At 43.5% G+C, this 8,524-nt stretch overlaps 2 pseudogenes; both read left to right on the forward strand.

Annotated features, from left to right (window-relative positions):
• Window positions 1–1,913: 1,913 nt before the first annotated feature.
• LOC147421786 (uncharacterized) lies at window positions 1,914–4,528 on the forward strand (annotated as a pseudogene).
• Window positions 4,529–7,521: 2,993 nt separating this feature from the next.
• Window positions 7,522–8,174, forward strand: LOC147421787 (E3 ubiquitin-protein ligase PRT1-like; annotated as a pseudogene).
• The last annotated feature ends 350 nt before the right edge of the window (window positions 8,175–8,524 follow it).

Consider the following 8,524-nt stretch of genomic DNA (forward strand, 5'->3'; position numbering starts at 1 on the left):
TGATCAATGTTTTACCTTCTATTGCCATTCAGACGTTTCAGCAAGGCTTGCAAAAGATTGCACCTGAACGTATTTAGTTTCTTTTCAGAACTATTTACATTCTTTTTTAATGTGTGCTACGCGCATCACATTTTGCCATAAGTATTGGCAAGGCTCATTATGGATATACAGGTTCGGGTTAGTTTTTGCTAAATGCATGCACACTAGGTGTTATGGGCCCTAGTGTTTAGCAAAGGCTGATTTGGACGGCATGCATATTCCTCAGGTTGTTGCTTATGAAGCATTTTGCACTTTATGTGCACTATCTCTATGAGATTACTTTTGGATCCACTAATCACCAATAAAGGTCATGGATTGTTTTGGGTGTTTGTGGATTTTTTCAAGTTAACCACGATGGTTATTTCGGACATTGTTGATTCTTCACCAATGTTAAACAATACTGTGATTCCCTGTTTACCAGTCATCTAGGACGACTGTCTGTAAACCGTGAGGAAAACACACCTCAGTACTGTCAGTTATCCAAGGGGATAGGCAGATTACAAAGAGTAATCTTGTGCTAAAGGATCTGCTAAGAGCATACATTAGCACAACGCGTTTCTGAATAGATGATTTTCTCCTTATTCTAGAATTTGCTTAAGTACGATTTTCGACTTTGAACACCTCTTGTGGTGGGGTTGGAGATTGTGTCAATACTTTCATACGTCAAGGACTTACCAGGTGTGCTGACAAAGTATGTTGGCAAGTAACCTGCATTAGGGATGAACATGTAGTTCTTTGTGTTCCAAACTATTCAGAATTCTAACACAAGGACATTCCCTATCTACGGACTTTTCAAGATACTCAGGAGAGTAGGAAATCTGGCTCACAACTGCATGGAAAGTTACACCAAGGTTTCCTTGCATTATTCCAGTACCTTCAGAAGATTTGAAAACTGGTTATGCCTTTGGACAACTCTTAGTTGTGGTTACTCCTTTACAGTACTCAAGTGAGTTATAAATGGAGTTACCATTTAAACCCAAGTGACTCTTAGTTGTGGTTACTTCTTTACAGCACTCAAGTGAGTTATAAATGGAGTTACCATTTAGACCCAAGTGGTTGCAAACGGACAACAATGTTGAAAATCAAGATATTGCTCTTGGTTTCATTGAACCTCCTCACTGCACCAATTATCGGTCATACAGACAACTGACGTCAATAAAGAGAACATCAGTATTCTTAAGAAGATATTACTACTTGTGTTTTCGAGGATGAAAACTCTTCCTTAAGGGGGAAGTAATGTTAGGACAAGGGTCCTGTACCCTAAGAACTAGGTTAGTCACGGACTACGGCCAAGGGCCGGGCTAGGCAGTGTGGAGGGAGGATCCGTCTAGGGCAAGGGGCTAGGAGCCCGCCTATATAAAGGGAGGTTGGGAGGAGGATCTCAAGGCCTAGTTCCCTAGTTCTTACACTTTTTCTCCTTTGAAAGCTGGGTACCCTTTTGTCACACACACAACCTTTTGAAAAATAATGTCACTCGGCTGGCATTTTGGAGTTTGGACCCACCTGTGGTTCAACCTTTTCTTTGAAAGCTATTACCTATCACTTCTCTGGGTAGTGGGGCACCGCACCTAATCGATGAAGGGTTACTCGGGGACATACTTTATAGCTGTGAGAAGGCGAGCCTATAGGTAGCTAGTCTCTCTCCCTCCCAAGGTGTAGAAAGCTAGGGATTAGTTCCGTACATTGGCGGTTTCTTCCTTCCTCCCTGCAACTCTCTCTAGCCATCGCCATTTTTTGATGCACACGTGCTTCATACATACCCTATTACCCTTCCTTTTTCCTAAGTAAGGCGTGCCCTCAATGTTCTAACACCCTTCAACTTCTCTTGTTGCACGCACGCAAGAAGATCTATTGAAGCGCTCATCAAAGCGCCCATGCCACTGAATCTTTTAGGACCTGCTAACCTTCCCTACACTCTCCTTGCCGGTCCGACCTCATCTTCTGTGGCACCCAGGCAGCTCTCACCTCCCCTCCTCCTTATTGATCTGAACGCACACAACAGGGAAGGTCTCGCTTTTTTCGGTTCTAACAAGCCTGATCAAAATACGAACATGTAATTAGCTGTCTCTCCTCAGATGGTGGCCGGCGTCGACATCTCCAAAGGCATTCGACTACTATAATTCTTATTTTATGATCTACCCTATAGAACCATCTTCTCTTGGGCAGAACAAGGAGACAAGCACGCGAGAAGATCTGCTGAAGCGCTCATCAAAGCATCCATGCCACTCAATCTTTTAGGACCTGCTAGCCTTCCCTACACTCTTCTTGCCAGTCCAACCTCATCTTCTGTGGCACCCGGGTAGCTCTCATCTCCCCTCCTCCTTATTGATCTGAACGCACACAGCAAGGAAGGTCTCGCTTTTTTTAGGTTCTAACAAGCCTGATCGAAATACGAACAGTTAATTAGCTATCTCTCCTCAGATGGTGGCCAGTGTCGGCATCTCCAAAGGCATTCCACTACCGCAATTCTTATTTTATGACCTACCCTATAGAACCACCTTCTCTTGGACAGAACAAGGAGACACGACTCCGGCTTGTTCGCACGCTGGGTTGACCAAACTGCGCATCTGCCTCCCTGCAGCAAGGAAATCTATGGCTATGGCGTGCTTCTATTCTCTCCCTCCCTTTATCTGCAAAATCTACACGTTTATGTTTGTAAGCATGGTTCCCCCTTATTCTACCTAGTATCTAACACAATCAAGAATTCTTTTCTTAAAATTTATGTATCTCTGCACAACTGCTATATTTGCAGACTCAAAGTTTTACGAGCATTGGATTTCTGGGAATCATCTTAGTTTCTTTTTCCATGCCTTACAGCTAGCTGTGGCTTACTCAGGTTGGGATGAGAGCCTTATGCCTCCAGGATACTTTGCACAAAATTCCCCCCCCCCCCCCCCCCCCCTATAATTGTCCAGGGTTTGCTCCTTTGTATTAGCGACCCTAGCTTTAAATCCACTTTGCTTGAACTTGATGGTGCCATCACTTCTCAGCAGGCTGAAGATACCACAATCCTATCTACTCTTGACCTTCCCGCATGGTTTTGCTTGTATGCCATGGCACGGGAAAACCCACCTGCGCCTACGTAACTTGGCTGCAAATCTGTCCGCAACTATTGATGCAGAGGAGCGTGAGCGGAAAGAGTGGCTCGAGCATGCACCAAATTTGATGCGTCGATTCATGGAGGGTAATGCAAAGCGGCTACAAAACGGCGGCTGTGAAACGACCCACTAGCCCGACAACGAAAGAGGCATTTGCTTAATGGTTTTTCAGAGATTATCACAACGCCACCAACCGCTACCGGAAGTTCACTTTTAACTCTGGATCTTGACAAAGAGGAGCAATTTGCAAACAAAGACTTGACCATCGTTACACCTAGTCGAAGACTCACCACAAAGCCCTTTGAAACCTACACCGTTCCCTTCATCCTGAGCCGGCTTTTGGAAATGTTTTTGGGAAAAGCTCACCACGAGGCTTGGTCCTTTGGTAATGTTACTTTACTTGCTCCCCTCCTCGAGAATCTTCTTCTTACTCTACTTAATGATCATGATAAGACTGCAGTCAAGCAAGGTCTTATGTAGATTCTTGAGGGCAATAACTCCAACCTCTTTGAAAACACTCTTATCGCTACCCCCTTCTCTATGTCATTTTTCAAACCACACCGTTGTAATGAAACTTTTGGTTGCATGGTAGGGGTCAAGGGTGTCATCTCTACCACAAACCAAGATACTAATTATACTACAGAAATATGGTGTGCACCGACCTTTTTTGAAGTGCGATTGCGAGCACATTGGGCAAGGGGATCATTGCCTGGATAACAATGTTTTGTGGCTCGATCATGCTTTATGGCTGGTTCTCAATCAACTACCTCTCTTCTTCCCAAGCTCAAACCTTAAACGGTCTACTATTGCCTTTATGAGTTGGGTAGCTAAAGAAGCCCAAGAAGTGATTAAAGCTCTCCTCCTCCATGTATTCTACAGGCAAAAGCTAAAAGATGCTATCACTCATTCTGTTTTGTTTAGTGTCACGGCACCTTCTTGCAGTTCATCCTCGAAAGTGGATACTTTTGGGAATGCGGCGGTTGCTCCAAATTCGAAGGCACCCTATGATACTCGTTCGGCCAAGAAAGCACGCGGAGAAGGGAATCAAACCGCACACAGAAGAGGAAAGGACTTCCCCTCTCAGCGCTCGAATACCTCTACTACACCTCCAAGATGGAAAACAGCCTCCCCAGCCATCCACCACTAGTAGCGGCACCCCTCAACACCCCACCCCCATTTTCCCACCATTCTTCGCACAAGCTTCTGCCCCACCCCCCATCCCAACTCCAAAAACCAAAACCACCTTTACTCAAGCATCCGTAACTAGTGCTAAATCCCTCCTTTATGATCGATGCAGGTTTCCAAAGATGTCCATGGACGCTTTCGGTTCATCCCCAAGAGCAACGCGAAGGGAACCTTTGTACCCCTTCATTTTGTCAACCCCTTGCTAGATATCAAAAATCTCACCTCTTTCTTTAGCTTGTTTTTTTTTGGGGCTTGGCATTTCCACCACTCCACTATGGGATGAATGCATTTTTAGTTGGGCTTTTGACCCCCCTTTGAAAGTAACACTCTGTAATGCAAAGGAAGTTTTCACCTCTCTCACACTCAATGAGTGTTATTGTAACTTGGAAAACACCGCACAACATGTAATTTCCACGAACTTTTGTTATTTTATGAGTATTGCTCTCGCTCACCTTTGTGGCCACGGTCTTGGGCAGATACCAACAACTAATCCACCTAACTTCATAGAAGCTTTTGAGGAGCTAAATCAAGAGCTCTTGTATCTCATAAAATTTGTTTGCATCACTCTACCTTCTAACCTAACACACGGAGAATTAACTAATGCATTCTCATCTTATTGTGGGAAATTCCTCCCTTCTAAAATACAACACCACATCCATAATGATCTCACAAGAGAAATTAAGAACTAAGGAACAAATTCTTTCTTACTTGCATTGGCAAAGCTCCGAGCAATGTGATTACCATTTGTAAGGCCTTTGTTCTTCTTAAAGCCCAAAAACACCTACAAGGCAACGATTTTACACCATATCTTCTCGAGATTGAGGGGGTTACCACCATTGTGCTAACATTTCTCTCTCAATACACTTTTCTCGAACACCACTCCCTCCCCTATCTCACCGGCATATACAAGCTGCATAAGGCCTCTTTTAGATGGATAACAGGTGGGGCTGCCTGTTGTTACTTAGAAATCTCTACACTTATGGCTTGCTTGCTAAAAACTTTCATACCACTACTCAAGGAATGAGCCAAAAAACTTAACAACAAAGCACTTTTATGTCACCATCTTCATCTACAATCTTGGCGGATTGTAGATTCAGTTTATGATTGCATCCTCAACCTCCCCTCTCATGCAACACAATTCTACTCAGGGGATGTGAATAGATGCTTCGAGAACATCCCACACTCAAGGGTACAAGGCCTAATCCATCATCTCACCTTGTTAATTTCCCACGCCTTCTCCAAATCTTTAGAAACGTTCATCTCTTTCGAAAGATCCCCCTCCAAATGCATAGAAGGCACTTGGTCTTCCTATAGATACAAATCAAGCCTTTCATTTAACCTCAAGGAAGTACTCCAAATAAAGGACTGGCTCATTAATAACATGTTTTTACAATGTCAAGGGAAAATTTATAGGCAAACCAATGGAATTCAATGGGACTTGCATGCCCCCCCCATGGTGCAATCTCTACCTCCACTCCCTAGAGTTTGAGTTCCTCTCTGACACTCTCAACACACATAATGCTAAAGAGATTCTCTCAACTTTAGGCCATCCCTTTAGATATTACAATGATATCTTACTCATAAACTCTACAAACCCATCATTCTTCATAGAGCAACACAAAATCTACCCCAGATGCTTGCCCATTGAAACCACCACTGGTAACTCTACCAAATTTCTAAACCTCCATCTGTCTACCCAATTTGGCTATCTCACAAAAAGCTTTACACCAAAAGAAGATAAACTCCCTTGCACACCCATAAGATACCTCAAACGATCTAGCAACCAACCTTCTGAGTGGACACATAAGGTCATTATCTCACAGCTCAAACCAATACTCTTTTGTAGCTCCAATGCTACGAAAGCCGCTAAAGACATTAAAATGCTTGTGGACTTTTTTTGTAAAAATGGTTTCGAGAGAGCTAAGCTTTGGAGACTTGTGAGAAGATTCCTTTCAGAGTTTTCAGCTTCACGATTCTCATACCACCCCAGTCTCCTCTTGGACTTGCTAGACTTTGGAGGGCACTAGGACCCCTTGGGGGGGGGGGCTAGTGACCCCTTTTGGATAAATCCTCATCCCTCCTAGTGTGGGCGGAGGAGGGTCTCTCTCAGTAGCACAAAAACCACCTCTAAAGACTAATCTAGTGCACCCCTTAGAGCCTAGACCAAGATGCTCATAGGGTAACAAGATTTTGGATGGATGTACCCTTTACTTCAATCTCACCCCCCAATTTTTTATAAAAAACATCAAAATTCCATTACCCCCACTCCACCCCTCCCTAACCATGCACTCTTTGGGCTTCCCTCTCTTTTTGAGGTTTCCCCCTTCTTTCTCTCTAGCCTATAAATATGGAGGATTGGTTGTCCTTTTCAAGGTGACATTTTTATTTCACAAACAAGCTATCAAAAAAGAGAAATCTCACCACACCCTCTCACCACTTTGCTCAAATGGAATCTTCCTCTCACGTTTGTAGCTTATCCTTGCTTTTGAATGTTCTTTTTTAGCTTGGCATCTATGACATGTAGGATAATCCTATGACACCTGCCTTCCACCATTTTTTACTAACATTTTCATGTTTGTTTTGACGGTGATGGTGACAGGTAACAGCTTATCCTTGCTTTTGAATGTTCTTTTTTAGCTTGGCATCTATGACATGTAGGATAATCCTATGACACCTGCCTTCCACCATTTTTTACTAACATTTTCATGTTTGTTTTGACGGTGATGGTGACAGGTAACAGGGTCTTCCTTTGGCTAAAACATTGCAATCTAGCTCAAGCTCCCAAAGTTTAATCTTCTCTCTCTCTCCATTTTTTGTAAACAAGCATTTTTATTATAATGGCTTTCGATAAGAGTTTTTTTAAGCATTCGTGACCTCTGTGTTTTAATGGTTAAAGTGGTGTTTTGATCTTGTAACTTCCTAGTAACCTACTCTCTCTCTCTCTCTCTCTCTCTCTCTCTCTCTCTCTCTCTCTCTCTCTCTCTCTCTCTCTCTCTCTCTCTCTCTCTCTCTCTCTCTCTCTACTTTCTCTCACCAACCACCATTGTTCAGTCATCGCTCTCCCCTCGCTCTCTCTTGTTGTAGCCTCTTCAGCCGCCATGCAACCCTCATCAGATTTGCGACTCTCTCTCTCTCTCTCTCTCTCTCTCTCTCTCTCTCTCTACCTCCGTCTCCATCCACGAGAGGCAGACAATTGGCAATGGCGAACTATGATGCCTCTCACTACAAAAGTCATCCGCTTTCATCAGTTGGCCTCTGCAAGGAACTAGCCATGGGGTCCCTCACGTGCAACATCTTCTTGGAGCTTTTGTACAAGCCGGTTGTTACAGGTGTCCTTTCATGTATTTTCCTAGACTTTGTAAGATGCTACACTTCATGCTTATGAAAGCAGTCCTTGATGAATACGCAAGAAGGGACTGCGAAGCTCGATGTCACAAAGATTCAGATCAACATGATGGCGTTTCTACCATGTCAACAGACATTGATACATGGTTTGTTATAGAAAATGCCCATGATATGCAAAGCTCCCTTCAAGGCAACAACAAATGTCTACATGCACAAGAAGTAGAAGACACCTCCAAGTAGGTAAAGCTAACAAAGGATGACCTTTGTTGTGCCTTGTGCAACGGCTTGCTATACCGTCCTGCAGTCTTAAATTGTGGTGATGTGTTTTGTGAACCTTGTTTGAAAATGCACAATTTAATGTTCATTGCCCAGTTTGCAGCTTTGATCCTCATCCCTTGGGATCTATTCTTGTATGTTTAGATCTCGATCACTTTGTACAGTCCCTACACAAACAGGCGGCTCGAGCAGAGAGTACTCCTTCTCCTGATTGTGATGGTGTGGATTTGAAAATGGATGGGAACCTTCATTTCGGAGTTGGATGCGATGGTTGTGGGATGTTCCACACCAATAGTGGAAGGTGCCACACCAATAGTGGAAGCTTGATGGGATCTTCAATCAAAAGAACCAACCGACTCATCGCATGAGAAAAGTCCTGCACACTGATCGTATAGATAAATTCTTACACGGGTTCCATTTTGCAGGCTTTTTTGTTGAGCTCAGAATATAGGATGGCTGAAGACTAGTAACAAGCTTGCGATTAAGGTCCGATGTGCCCGTCAATGGGTCTCTCTTCTAGTTATTGGTATTCTCTCAAATATCTTGTGCCTACTTTCAAAGTTGGTTCACCATCCAAAATA

Source organism: Adiantum capillus-veneris, chromosome 27 (assembly GCF_014529385.1).
Source record: "Adiantum capillus-veneris isolate H3 chromosome 27, ASM1452938v2, whole genome shotgun sequence".
Classification (NCBI taxonomy): Eukaryota; Viridiplantae; Streptophyta; class Polypodiopsida; order Polypodiales; family Pteridaceae; genus Adiantum; species Adiantum capillus-veneris.